The sequence below is a fragment of the Cylas formicarius genome, unplaced genomic scaffold, assembly GCF_029955315.1.
Source record: "Cylas formicarius isolate icCylForm1 unplaced genomic scaffold, icCylForm1.1 PGA_scaffold_5__7_contigs__length_24384050, whole genome shotgun sequence".
In the NCBI taxonomy this organism is placed as follows: Eukaryota; Metazoa; Arthropoda; class Insecta; order Coleoptera; family Brentidae; genus Cylas; species Cylas formicarius.
In genome coordinates this window covers 16,420,993-16,436,981 of record NW_026844341.1, presented here as the reverse complement: position 1 = coordinate 16,436,981, position 15,989 = coordinate 16,420,993, and the positions used below count along the sequence as shown (strand labels likewise).

Genomic DNA, 15,989 nt, shown 5'->3' with positions numbered 1-15,989 from the left:
AACGTTTCCTAAGGGCGCGAAGCCGCATTTTTTGTATAACCTCAAAAATTATCGCATCTAGTGTGAAAACAAACAAACGCGTAACGATAAATTTGCAACAACCTTGCCCGTTGATGAACCGTCACGGGACGATACACATTTAGATAAGTAAATCGAGTTACGGTTCGCGGGGGAACCATAGGCGTGCGTATCGCGGGAAAACTAAACGAACGCCTTTGAACGAAAGGTAAATTTCGGACTGGACGTTATATATCGCACAAACAATACATGCTCTTCATTTTAGCATAAAACTTTCAACCCACTTGATTGACACACTAGATTATACAAGAATAATCGAGAAATTCCAACACTGCGCAAAGAAGATTTTGAAATAGCTAAAGGCAATGATAAATGTGATTGCTTATACGCCTGATGACCATATTGATATTATGAGAAACTGCCGTAAAAAAAGGTAACTAAAATGAAAACGATAAACTAAATTACAAAAGAATGCCCCGTTTTTAATCTCAGTTAAAGAAGATAATTTCGCAAATAAATAACAACCAATAAATATAAATTTAAATCTAAAAGGAAAACCATTCACAATCATTAGTTCACCATTCACATCTCTAGTGCCTTTGTGAAGAACTTAAATGAAATGATGCATCTTATACCGACTTTTTATAGCAGCTTAAAATCAGATAAACCTATAGTTGAAGGTGTAGATGGATTCCACGTGGGGGAGCTAGATTTCAATATCGAAGCAGAGTAGACACTTAACTTATCGAATTTTATATTTTTCCTTCATTATTCTTTAATATAAAAATTTGTTGATACTTCCTATTGATTTTTCATATGGATGGATGACTGGTATTTTTGAAAGAATAAATAAAAACCTGTTATACTGTAAAGCAAGATGATAGTTGTTTTATTGCCGTTTGTCGCAAAACGTGGCCCAAATGATATTACTTATTGTTTAAGTTTGCAAATAACAAATTTTTGCCTTGATAGCTCAATGCAACAGTTTTGTATAGCGTGGTGCTAACAAAAATTCTAATTCAATTTGGGCTTATATGGTAGCAAACAATTAACGCATTTTATTTTTATGAACAATCAATTTAATATATTTGTTCTCATTCAATATATTAGGCAGCACGCAGAGTAATACACACCGAAACCAAAACCATTACACTGTAACAATGTAATGGATGCAACTAAAATTACAGTGTATAGTACACGCAAGATTTTACGAGTAAAGTAACCAAAACTTAGCTCCAGAAGAGGCGATTCGACTTTGCACTAAAGTTGAGAAGACTTGGATTTTTTATTGATCGATATTTCAACAAAGAGATCACGAAAACTAAACTAACCAAAGGAAACCCAAATTAACCAAAACGATTCAAAAGATAAATCATATCAAAAATGGTTTGCAACTCAGCATTACAAAAAGAGTATTGTAGATCGCGTTATCTGCAACGATAAACATACATTGTTTCACTGGAGCCTGACTCTGCAATCAGTGACTTGGAAATTATATTACTAATATTATTAGAAATTGATTAAGAAATTTAGGATTTGTTACTAGAAATAGTTATGATCTATCTCTAGAATGTAAATTTATACAATTCCTTTGTGCGGTCCGAAATAGAAGCTTCCGTGACCCGGTACCCACCTACGACTGTCATGTTGATGAAATTCGCAAAAGAAATTTTTGTGAAACTTGGCGTTTAAAAAAAAACTATTTAAAATGCAGATGAAAACGGGATTAATTAGAGTTCAGTAGATGAAATGTTTGTCATGGTTATTTTCTTTTCATTCGTTTATTGGCAGCCTCGGTGCCTGTCAAATTTTTATCAAACCATCAAGTTGCTTTCCACTTTTTACTGATCTTTCTATTTACTTGTACTTTGTTTTTTCCGCACATATCTGGAATATTATTTTTAATTTTATTTCGTCATCATATTTAAACTTTAATATGTAATTTTAATTCATATTCAGCCATTAAATAAACAAATAAATACATATACATAATTATTGAAAAAATATTAGTGGTAGATTGATCAAAAAATAACAAAGTGATTTTTTTTTCGAAAACGAAATTAAATAACCTCCTTTTCTCCGCGGACACCCCGTATATCGGTAGTCCCGAAAACGCGCCTAGTCAAATATTGATCCACGCAAAAGTAGGCATGTATAAATAAATCGAAGATCGGGCTTAATATGTTATTTGCACGCGAAACAGGCATGTGATTTTTTTTTACGATTCGACCGATCTAATTGCCGACCGCACCGAAAAAAAAACTATTCCATATAATTAATTAATTATTATTTTCGTCCGAACGCGGTTATACGCTACCAAAGATAAATTGACAAAGTTTCCGTTGAATATTCATGTGGACTCGCTGTTATACAACGCGGTAGAAAAAAATTATGTAAAATTCGAGGTTTTGCATACGTCAGCGCCGCCCGATTGTCAAATGCCACGCATAACTCGCCGTGGGGACTTTTTCGTTCAGATAACATAATCGAGAATCAGTTTACGAAACATAATATTTACTTATATGTACCGAGCGTATCGGCTCATTGTCGCAAGTCGTTAGCAGTGAAGCTTTACAAATCCATTTTAGTTAAATTAGTTCCATTTAAGTAAAAATAATTACCAACTTACATAAAAAAAGTGGTACGCCACTGTTGCGGTTTGCAGGACTTTAACGAAATTTAACAAACAAAAAAAAGTAGTACCACTTTTTTCTTTAACCATCTTAATCTAAAGAAGTGGAGACGCACTTTTTGTTGATGTTAAAAGTAGCGGCTTAAAATCACCTTGCACGATACACCCTGTATATTGGATGAGAACATAGACGACGCCAAACACCACGCACTTGTTATGACGAAACTCCAAACTGTGACCCGTGTGTGCTGTTAACCAAACCCGTTCTTGACTACTTCAATATCTATTGATCGCCAACCACACGCATATATAAATACTTATAAGACATTCCGATGCACAGTAGTCTACGGGCACACTTATTTTGGCCAAAATTGTTTATTAACATTTTTTATTGTGAATCAACTTCAGAAACGCGTTTTGCATGTTACTGTTACTCCAAGTACAGTTAATTAAAAAAAAAACTAATATCTGTGAATCTAGTAGGACAGGCACATTCCCCTTTGACTAAATTTAAGAAGGAGAAATTTCGGGTTTTTACAATCGCTTTACTTATTGCCTTTGCTTGCGGGCATGAAAACACTAACTTTAAAAGAAAAACTATATATATATATATATATATATATATATATATATATATATATATATATATATATATATATATATATTTATATATATCACCATCAACTTTGATTTTTCTTATGGGACGGAAAAAAAGTACACACAGTATTAGGTTGTGCTTTTCATTGCGAATTCAACGATGTACGATACAATACGGTTACTTATGTTTTTATCCAGAAAAATGGCTTTTTAATACATTTCTAGTATTTTATTGTAGTAGGCCATGAGATCCGAACGATGAAAGGCAAAAGAAAATGGTTGACAAGTTCGAGTTAATGTGTTTATTTATTTACTAACTCTAACTGTTCATTTAACATAACAACTAAATCCAACAAGTTAATGAAAAACAAATTCTATAACAAATGTTCGAATAAATGACCTCCATTTTCTAGGCATAAGTACGCCCGTCTCACGGTAGACTCCAAAACACGACTTAACATTTCAGGAGTAATTTTATTAAACGCTGCTCGTACTGATTGACGTAATTGTTCCTCGTTGTCAAAACATTCTTTGAATACCTCATTTTTTATGTAGCCCCATAAGAAAAAGTCCAAGGGAGTTAAGTCCGGGGACCTTGGAGGCCAAGGTGTTTCACTGTAAGTCCCAATGTATTTTCCATCAAACCGTTCAGTTAAATATTGGCGAATTTCTCTGGAGTTATGGGCTGGGGCACCATCTTGTTGGAACCAGCAGCCTTGCACAGCGCCTAGCGGTAAATCATCTAAGGCATCTTCTAAATCGTGCCTCAAGATGTCAAGGTACCGCTCGGAAGTTAAGGAATTATTATAGAAAATAGGGCCTATAATCTTGCTACCAAAAATCCCACACCAAATATTAAACCCAAAGCGAACTTGATGTCTGGATAGTCTATTAACACGTGGATTTTGTTGCGACCAATAGTGTGTATTGCGCCTGTTATAAATACCGTTATTGGTCACCATACTTTCATCAGACCAAATCACTTTATATGGAAAATTAAAACTCTCATCACACATCCTGGTATACCATTCACAAAAATGTCTACGTCGTTCGTCGTCACCCGGTTTTAATCCTTGACATATTCTGAATTTGTAAGGCTTAAATTCATTTTTCCTTAAAATAAACTGAGCTGTAGATTTAGCTACCCCATTCTGGTCTTCAATTTCTCTGGTAGAAGTTTGTGGATTTTCGATAACAGATTGTAGAACAATGTATTGGTTTTCTTCATTGGAAGGTTTTTGTCGGGATAATGCAGGCTTCTTAAATGATCCATATTCTTTCAGATTAAATAACAAACGCCGAAAAATACTCTTGTCAGGTTGTCTCCGCTCTGGGTATTTGTTAGAATACATACGCTCGGCTTCCACACAATTTCTTTGGCATCAGATGTAGCAAGACAGCATATCACATTTTTCTTCGTTTGTAAAATTACCTCCCTCCATTGTAGAACAAAATAAATTAGAAAAAGACAACAACAATAAAAATACAAAAACAATAACTAAAGGAATAAACTTATGATCGACTGATAACAAAGACAAATAACATTAATGTGTCATTGAAATTGACTGGATGTCATTTTGTCATGGCCTATTCCATTTAAATGCTGAAATGTATTAAAAATCCATTTTTCTGGATAAAAACATAAGTAACCATATTGTATCGTACATCGTTGAATTCGCAATGAAAAGCACAACCTAATACTGTGTGTACTTTTTTTCCGTCCCTTAAGAAAAATCAAAGTTGATGGTGGTTCCATGGAATCGAAACGCTGTAATGAAAATTTGTTAACGTCAATTTGGAGAGATTAAAAAGTGCCAATGGAAAAGTGTTTTCCGTTTTTTCATATCTTTTCAAATAGCTTTAAAAAATAATAAAAACGAAATCGCAATATTTCGGTTTTTCTCGGATATTTCCGGAACGGCTTGGAATTTTCAAATTTGTAAAACGGGATCTTGTTCGGTATCAAAATGCGCAACTTTTGTCTAATTTAACCGACACTGTATCTGTTATAGTTTCCGAGATCCCCATGCTGTGCATCCTTATCTTGGACACACTGTATATATATATATATATATATATATATATATATATATATATATATATATATATATATATATATATATATATATATATATATATATATATATATATATGTGTGTGTGTGTGTGTGTGTGTGTGTACTTACAAGTTTACCTACTTCACAAATGATCAATTCTAAGGAATAAAAATAATTGTATATTTTCGACGCAATCCCCATCTAAATCTTCTAATTTATCCTCATCAAGACTGTATTCATAAGAATTCAATAAACTTCAGGCGGCAGCTGTTTTATTTTCAATTTTTATTTTCTTGTTTTAAGGGACAACGAAGGTATGAAGGGGTCTGAGGTATTGCTCGATTATCGGTAAAGTTAATTCTGCTGTTTTTTCTGCTATTCTGCTTGTATATCTTATTTCTAGAGATCGATATGTTTCCATGAAAATGTGACCAGTCTCGAAACAGTAGGCCTCAAACCTAGATAAGTTTATTGGAAGATGACAATTGAGTGCTATATAAAATAATCCAGAAACGATATATCAAACTCTAAGAAACAACTGTTATAATCAAGTGCATTTTCTTTTGTTGCAGAATTATAGTCTTCAAAATTAATAGTAATTAAAAATTTTGCAGGTATTGCATCACAAATTGGGCATCAATCAAAGTCAAGTGTAAATCAAAATGACATGAAAACATGAAAATTGTTGATCCAGCTTTGGTATTCTTGAAGATCTTTAATTTTCATTATCTAGACTTTCTTTCTCTTTCATAACATGAGCCCTAGTTACTTTGACACATTCCAGTTTCAACGGTCTGTAAAACCTCAGAGATTGTGGCATTTCATTATTCCAGAGGATAATGTTAGTTAGCCTCAAGGGAATCATGGTGGTAGCGAAAATACTCTTGTGTATCTTCAGAGGACATTTTTGTTTGTACTGAGCCTGCCTCTTTCACGCTGTATTGCCAATTCAGTTTCAGGTTCAGCTCACTTTTCCAAAACTAGTAACCGCTGAAGCCAGTTTTTGTAATTTGAATCGAACAAAGACTTGTTCTGTCGTACTTTCTTCCAGAGTTATCACTTTGAATAATTTTTTAATAGCTCTAACAAAAGTTCATAAACGCAGTTTTTTTAATGAAAAATACATTGCGTCATATTTATATCTATTACTAATTAAAACAAGCAAATATTTCACAGTATCTTCTAAAAAGTTTCATAACCTTACCTGAGTTTGCAATCTCCAGTACAAAAAAAATCTGGGTTATCACTATCACTGGAAATGAAAAAAAAACAGAAACATTCAACAAAATAATGAATAACGAAATTATAACGGACATAAGAACAATGGCGTAAAGTATAGAAGACCCATTGCCAATCAGACGCGTTCGATTTGGTTTGGTACCTACGTGCATGGTAAGTTGGCATTATGATTGATCGAAACATAAAATGGGACGCCCATCTAGCTTATCTAGTGTGGGAATTACTCGTATCGGACTTTAGGTATGGAGTTGTGATAGGGGGGAAAATAGACTAAATAATATGTCCCTAAATAATATTTCTTCATGACGAGAATATTGTTAAGCTTAACAAATACAATACTGTTATAAGACTTGCTTATTAAACTAGAAAGAATGTCTTAAATGAAAAGAAGGTTAACCAACCATGCGGGTTTTAGCTTTTGGGTACATTTTTGCAAACAAAAATGTGGGTATAGTGAAATAAGAAGTAGAAAAATATATAATTTTCCAATAGGTTTAAAATTATGTAGTTTATTTCCAAATATTACTAAAACTAAATACGCGAAACATTTTTCAGAATTACCGAGATTATACGTTGTGCAGCATTACGATGAATCTAAATTGTTTTGGTTGGTTGGATTTTGATGAGTTTGAACCTTGAGTTTGGCTCATACGGATGTTGCCATATCTAGGGATCTTTTACTATAATTTACCATTAATGTAACACATTGTGATCAGGCTTGTGGAAATTGATGTTTGAAATAAGTGCATAAACAAATGAAATTATCACATGAAACTATGACACATTTAAAACACAAAATGCAAGGTAATTTCTAAGAATACATAAAATGGTTTATGCCTTTTAGTTGCTGTAGCAATAAATTACATAATACCTTTATTACAGTAGATAAGAGGCCAAGTCTAGCAACTGCTTAACCTCTTAAATGTTTAAATTGAAAACTGAATAGGAAGTTATAATTACATTGATAAATTAAATATAGTATAATACAAAAATGTAATAGATATATGGAACAATAGAAAGTTATTAAAAGTAAAAATAAAAGGAAGACATTGAAAATCAAGTTATTTGAGAAGTTAGCAGTTTCAACTCGAAATATTTTTTAAACCAAAACCAAATATGACCAAAACCCAAATATGACTCTTTTTACCAACAAAGATACATATTCCACGAACCTAAGTCTAGAATCAAATATAACACCAATGTTTTTATTATCAAATATCAAATAATTTAGGATCGAAGGAGTAAAATAGCTGAGTGTCATCAGCAAATGAATGCAAATTCAAATATTCAATGGATGTATAAATATCAGAAATATAATTTAAGAATCAAACTCTTGACTGGAACCTTCGGCACTGCACTAACACACAATAACGCGTGATAATTTAAGATGGGCAAAATCTTGCGGTACACCTGATGAAATAGGGAGAAATTCAGAACTTACACTGTCAAGGGCAACTCTCTGATATCTGTTAGCTAAATAGTTTTGAAAAAATCGAGTCGAAACATCATCGAAGCCGTAGTAACCCAATTTGCCGTACGTAAGTTTATGGTCAAGCCGATCAAAGGCTTTAGTCGCAAGACCATTACCTAAAGAACTAATAACGTGATCGTTGATGTGTAAAAGTCGACTAATAGTACTAAAATATTTACGAAATCCAGATTGGCTGTTAGTGACAATATGATTGGAAATAACATAATTATAAATTTGTACATTTGGCACTTTCTCCAAAACTTTGGATAAGGTAGGAAGAATACTGATTGGACGGAGGTCTGAGAACTGGCTGGGATTGTTGTTTTTTGCGAATGGTGTGATCAAAGCAAACTTCCAAATACTAGGCAAATAGCCTACTTCCAAGCAGAAATTAATAATATGTGTGGCGCGGTCATATGGAGGGTCATCCGAAACATTCTAGTAGTAGAATTCGACTTACAGTTTGGAATAATGGCTTTAATTGAGTCAATAGTTGCGAGTTTAAATGCAAATGATATATTCGAGTTGAACTTGTGATTTTTATAGAAAGAAGTGGTTTCAGGACAATTGTTAAAATTGCTAAAAACAGAATGATTAATACCACTGGGATTTTTTCAGTTAGTTGGTATTTCCAAAGTGGGTCGATTACAAATTTTCAACATATTTAAAGTTTTCCATATCTGTTTACAATTCCTAGAATCGAAATTATATGTATGCCGATTTTTCTTTATTCGACATAATTTATGAAGTCACTAAGATTTCACCGATTTCGCGGAGCTGACACCGCATACAATTTCCCCCATTTCCAGAATTTCCTTTGCCAATTTTAAATTTTGTTCAATTTTTGAGCCAAAAAACCCAAAAGAGACAAAAACCTTTGTAGCTGAATATGTTATCGTTATCGTTGTTAGTTTGTCACTTGGTACATTCGATATTCTTCCTTGAATAATCCTTTTAGGCAGGATTGTCATGTAATAACACTCAATACGTTATTGCTTCATTGTAAAATATATATCGGTAGTTGGATAACTCAAGATCTAGATCTAGACTTAGAGATACGTAGCAGGATCGATCAAGCCAGAACAGCGGGCTTAACGCTTCAATATCGCTTTATAAAATGTCACATTTACTAGGTGTAGATAAAGGTCAACGTGATGAATCGATTGGAGTCCTTTGAGATGTAGATATTTAGAAGACTACTTAAGAGAAAAGGAATTGTGTCCAACAATACATAGAAAAAAAAACTGCTTATCACAACATAAGGGATTGGACAAATCTCGATGCGCACGCACTCTTTATAGCCACACAAGATCGAGAAGAGTATGCCAGAATTGTCTCCAACATCCACTAATTGGATAAGGCACCATTGCCCCGTGAAAACGGCGAACTTAGTCACTTAGTCATCGTCGTTAGTCATTCGACGAATTGAGCAACGCGCAATTTTCCTATACCTCCGGAGGCGGCGACGGACCCGTTATACCCGCCGTCCATTTATGCGCATAACAAGTTGTCCGGCCGTGTCTGTCTCTCCGCATAGATTTGCAACGATAATTGCGTTTAATGAGCCCGCGCCGAATCGTAACGTTATATTGTCCGGCTGCGGAAGTACCACTTTGTTCGGAACGGATTTCAAGGCGAAACAGATCACCTTTTAATATATATCACGCGACGGCGAAAAAACCGGGAAGCTCCGAACATTTTCTTTCATCACTTCATTTATTTATGCGCGACGTACTTTCTTATTCCAGAATAAGATTTGCTTAGATTGCTTCACTCGAGTACGTGAGCGCCACTTCCTACCTCTTTTCCCGCACCTGTGTTGCTGCCGTTGGGAATCAGAATCTATTCTAGTGTGCACCGTGGATTTTACTATCAGGGCGTTTGGAGGAAGATTAGGCAATTTTTTTCATTCTTCTACTCTTCTATCTATATTTTTCCTCTCCCATTGACAGACGTGGATTACAGTGAGTTCGAATTCTCTGCCCAAGTATATGTAGCTCTCTACATTTTGAAGGGTAGTGTTATTAACTTCAATATTTATTTATTTGTTGTTCCGTTGGAGTCCGACTAAAGGTCTTTGAGATATTGATGTCCAATCCCATTCTGGCACTATATATAATATTTATAACTAAGGGCAAAGCTTGTTTTACAACTCCCTAACGATATTTTCAACTCCCTACTCGAAAAGAACGTTCCCAGAACTTTATTAAGTCGTTTGTCAATTTTGACGATCAGGTCACAAAATTAATGATCATTGAAAAAGCACGGAACATCTGTATAAACTTACGTAACTAAAATTCATAATATATTATTCACTTTGTATATTAAATACTAAAAGTTCAATCTAAGAGTATTCAGTTATTAGGCCGTTTAATTATATAATAACAGTGGCATCGTTATTAACATACTCTATTAACAATAAACTTATGTAACATTTATTATTAACTTCACTTAATTAATTACAATCGTGGGATGGTCTTATTCTTGCAATAACACTAATATTGTACGACCAAAAACATAGTGCCTTTATCGCTTTGACGTTTTAAGTACCTTAACCGCAGACCTTCGCAGGACCGTGGCAAAACGCATCCCAACAGATGTTTATTCTGCATTAAGTAGGTCTGCCTGAGATGGACCGTAATGAATGTAAAAAAATGTGAAATTTTTATGTGCTTATCGATTAACAACATTCTTCTTCTTGTATTTTGGTGTCTTCTACATAGTTATTCGATTTGTAAACAACAACAGTCTTTTTTAAGACTATACATTATATTCACGGTAAATTAAGGTACGTCATAAAAATACAGATAAATATTTATTAAAATCTTATAATTAAACATTAGGACGGTCCTGGAATTATTACGGGTAAGGCTCTGCTCGGCAGGAGCCGTGGTTTTGGAGGAACAAACAGTAGGCAAAGTTAATGACGGCGTCGGTTGTAAAAGTACTATAATTTTGGTCGAAGTATAACAGTAATAACAATATGTAGCCCCTGCATCAATCAAGGAAATCGTCTGAGGCCATAAAAGCGGACTCGAGCGAAACGGACAATAGAATTACGGATAGTGAGGAAACTTTATATTTCATTTTGGTATTACACTTTATCTGTGTGCGTTTCGCGTGACGTCTCACAGAAGAACGATCAAATGACAAGTGAGAAGCGGGAAGGGGGTCGTTGTCCTTGAAAATTTGGCAATGTCAGTGCCACCGGACGCGTAATTGTCCACGCACGTTCCGGTAATTACGTCCCGATTTGAACTCGCTGGCGGTGGGACGATACGGCAGGTGTTTGCGACCAAAATAACAAACGTACGGAATGTGGCGTCGAAAAAACGAACCGTCAAAGCGAACAATTTTTGTATTTGGTTTAGATATCAAAATTAAAAAATGTTTTGTTTAATGTTTAATCGAACGGCAGTCGGTTTCTGAGACAAAGATAGTGAACTGGAAGTAATTTCATGTTCCCATCGCCCACCCCAACCACTTTAAGTGTGTCCTTAGTTCTGGCATTTTTTCCTTCGGTGGCATTTTCTCCAACCAAACAAAACCGAATATTACCCTAACTTAATGTAATTAAAAGTAAATAAACCTCCGTCAAATATTTAAAATTTGAAGTTTGAACTCTTTGTTTTTACCTCAAAAGATGGTGTACACTTCTGGGGTGTCTTTATTTGCTTCATATTAGTTTGCGATTTCTGCTCAAGGAGAGATGCTATTTTTATTTTTTATATTATAAGTAGGTTTAACCTTTAGGAGTCAGCTTTGCCGTTTGGTTGGTTGACACTGTAAATATAGGCGTCAGCTGATATACTTTTAAAGAGCCTAATAACTAATAACTACCAAATTGTGCTTTGAATGTAGTTTGCTTGCTCTTAAAAAAAGCATTAAACTCTTGCATATAATGATATGAAATAATCGACTGCCTCTGGAATAAGATACCTTGTTCCAAACCATTGAGAAAGCGTGTTCCTTACATATTGTCAGCTCTTTGATAATCAGATTGACTGATCCTATAATAGAGGTAAAAGGTACCTGCACTCTGGACAGTAGGCCTTGTACTATTTTATTTCTCAGGGGTTTTGGATCTTGGTGGCTAAGACGTATGGGCAATTTACCTAGTTTCCGCATTACCCAGGCGAAGCCCTTTCAATATACAAGACATAGAGGTCGTCCTACCCAAAAGTCCCTTTTTCGGTTTTGTTCTACTAAATGCTTCCATTTGGAGCTCGTATCAGATCTGTCTACTCATGCGACCTGGGTGGATGTTCCAAACTTCACAGCGACAACTATTTTAGTGATGTGAAAACTCATATCACTAAAATTACAGGGGAACAATTAATCCTTAACTCTAGAACACTTTGTTCTGTGAGTAGTAATCCAAACGATCTGTCCAGTTTAACTTCTGGACATTTTCTTGCCTTAGCTCCTCTATCAGATGTCCCTGATCTTGACCTCACTTATATTTCTATGAATAGACTTAACAGGTGGCAGTTACTAACTACAACAACACAAAAAACGTTTTGTAAAAGATGGCATAGACAATTCTTCACTCTAGTTGTGTTGAAAGAGGATAATTTATCGCCTTTTCAATTGAGGCTAGGACGAATTGATTCTGTTTATCTGCTTTGAAATATTGCTTTAAGATTTGCTCAACATTTTGGTAAAATGTAATCAGTTAACATACAGGCCTTTAAGTTTTGCTTAGTTGTCTATGGTCTTCTGGAGTGTTTTGAAAAGCGGGCATCAAAGCAAAGCAAAAATAAAATGCCACCACGGAGTGAAGCAACTTAAATACGTTCTGTGCAATTTTCTTAATTGACGAAAATAATTATTATATTCATTACTATTATTAATATTGACATTAAATAAATGGATTAATATTTGCGCACTAAAAACTTGTTGAACTTCTCACTGGTTTGCGCAAATACATATAATTATTGTTAGTTTAATTGTTAGTAATATAATTAATATATTCACATGACAATTGTTTCGACAAAACCGTATCTTCATCAAATGTAATATTTACAAACTACCTGCTACTATATATACCGAAAAATGACCGTTATAACCTTAATTAATGTTGTGAGAATTTAAGTTTAATAATGGAGAGGTATTTAAATCTCATTGATCGTTAAGCAATACATTTTAATGTCTCATTTTGTTGGCTTCCAATAAATTTAATTTTCTACTTTTTGTGGCTGTATATAAAATATCAAAATTGTCGTCAAAAATTTGTTTTTCTGCGTTTCAGTGTGTAGCATAATTAAAATCCAGACTATTGTTTTTAAACGCTCTTTTATGTTCGTTAATGTGTTTCTTGAAGGATCTACCTGTTTGTCCAATATAAAGTAGTTTGTAAATATTACATTTGATAAAGACACGGTGTTGTCGAAGCAATTGTCATGTGAATATATATAATTTCGTGAAAATCTGAACTTTTAGTAATGAAATCTTAAAAAGGTTCCGGTACTTTCATTCGACAACCGTATAAATCCGGCGGTCCGATGTTAATGGTAATTAACATTGATGATATATTTGAGTTGACGCGCTGTATAATAAGGAGATATTTCGTAGAATGAAAACAGGTAAGGAAACGTTTTTTTTTATTTATAGATGAAATAACCTCAACATTTAATGAGGAGAGAAAAAACAAAACGTTTTCCTCGATTTTATCGCCGCCGAGCTTCTAAAACCGAGTTAATGGGACGTTAAACGGTTAGAAATTAATTAAATTTTCAATGTCCGCCAGTGGTGGGTTGCGACGACAGGAACCCGAGTTTGCCCGGCATTTTCGCGTGCGAATTTCAATCTCCGCGAAACCGTAAACGTGAGAGAATAGTGCGCGCTCCAAGGCCGCGAAATTACATCCGCAACCTTTGGCTACGTTCCGCCACGATATACGAGGTGTGATCAAAAAGTATGGCGACTTTTAAGTTTTATCAAAAAGTAAGCATTTATTCATCAAAATCAATGCTATCCCCTTCACCCCAGATATGCCAACGTTTTTTCCAATCCTCGAAGCACTTTTTAGTATAGCCTTGAGTCTTTGCGGCGAGTTTCTTGTTTATCTCCTCAATCGTTGCAAACCTCCTTCCTTTCGTGGTTTTCATGAGTTTTGGGAACAGGAAATAGTCGCAGCGTGCAATATCCGGTTAATCCGGTGGTTGAGGCATGATTGCGGTTTTATTTTTGGCCAAAAAGTTACACACAAGTAACGATGAGTGTGCAGATGAATTGTTTCCCCATAATTGGGGACGTTTTTCTTGCAAACGGTGCATATCTTCAAGGTATCGACCATACTACGCCATGATAATCAAAGAAAACAGTAAGCAAAACCTTCACATTCGATCGAACTTGACGTGCTTTTTTGAGCATATGACAATTGTAATTAAGTGAAGTTAATAATAAATGTTATATACAACAAGTTTGATAAATGCCATTTTAGTCACGGTCACGACAAAATTGACGTCTAAATACAATTACTACAGTTAATCTAAAACATTGCATCTCCCCAAAACCAGGACTAAAGTTTCGAAAACGTTCCAACATGGCTCGCGATTGTTATTGAGCATAATTCCGTATTTTAGATTAGCCAAACTTGCTGGGCTTATAGATGATCCATTTCGAAGATGCTCCAAATATCTGAATTGTAATACGTTGAAATATGTTCAAGATTTTACAATAATAGACATTTTTGCTTATGTCTATTTATTCAAAATTAAATACATTGGGCTGCTACGTTTCCTGCTCAAAAGTTAGGAAAAAATTGCATGGCACGAGCCAATAGAGATGCTAACTTCTTCAGCCACTTCTCTAATTAATAGTGACTCGACGATTTATAAACACCATTTATTTCACATCTTGAACGCTTTCATCAGTTATTGACGTGATGGGGCGTCCAGAGCGAGGTTCGTCGTCGGCGTCTTCTCGGCCATCTTGGAACAGCTTGTACCACTTATAAACATTTTTTTTGCCCAAAGCAGATTCGCCATATGCGGTTGTCAACATTTCAAGTGTTTTGCAGCACTGTGTTCAGTTTTTTTCACAGCAGAAGATCGTCGAGCACATAAAACACATGTAACGCTTCTGTCTCTCAAAAAAAAAGTAAACGTCCAAACTAAATGAACCTGGGACATACGTACCAACATGTTTTTGGCGTCTCTGTCGATATTCTTAAGGTATGTCATATCGTACTTAAAGGAAAGAATAATGTATGTGGTGGTAAATGGTGTAAAGTCACTCTTTTTCCTTTGTTTAACAAATGACCTACCAAATGTTCAAAATTTTGAGTGTGAATTATTCGCAGACGACTTAAACTTATATAGAGTTATCAGGGATTTAGAGGACTGACAAATCTCAAGAATATGCCAATGAAGACATGTACAAAAATGTTTTAAAATTACGTTTTCACGAAAAAACTGCTGATTAAATTATGATTAGACACCCAATATTATAATATTAACCACAAAAAAGCACATCAGAGATCTGGGCGTAATTTTAGACACAAAAATAAGCTTCGAAACACAGGTACATAACACAACGAAAGGGCCCCATGTAATATTAGGTTTTATTCTTCTGAGGAACGGATCACACCTTTACCAAGTAAAAACTTTTGAAACCTTGCACAACTCACTAATAAGAACTATTGTTGAGTATGCTTCGTTGGTCTGGTGGTCCTTTTACAAAAAATATACTGAGGAAATAGAATATAGCAGCAGAAATAAAAATTCAGCAGAAATTTTTACGCTTTTATACTATAAACAACATTGAATATACATATTTGACATACTATATCAAACTTTACTTCAGGAATGTCCTTATGAAATGCTAGAATCAAGACCGAAGAAATCTACATTAACGTTCTTTTATAAATTAGTTCATTATGAAATTGATTGTTCTTTTCTCCCAAGTAGCATGAGTTTCAACTGTAACTCCTATTTAACAAATAGCGTTTTTTTTTTTAATAGACCCCGTAT

The 15,989-nt window shown here is 34.5% G+C and overlaps 1 protein-coding gene across 3 annotated transcripts in view; it reads right to left on the bottom strand.

The window, feature by feature from the left end:
• LOC132701812 (uncharacterized) overlaps positions 1 to 15,989 on the bottom strand; it is a 159,784-nt gene that overhangs the window by 94,090 nt on the left and 49,705 nt on the right. The window lies entirely within an intron of this gene.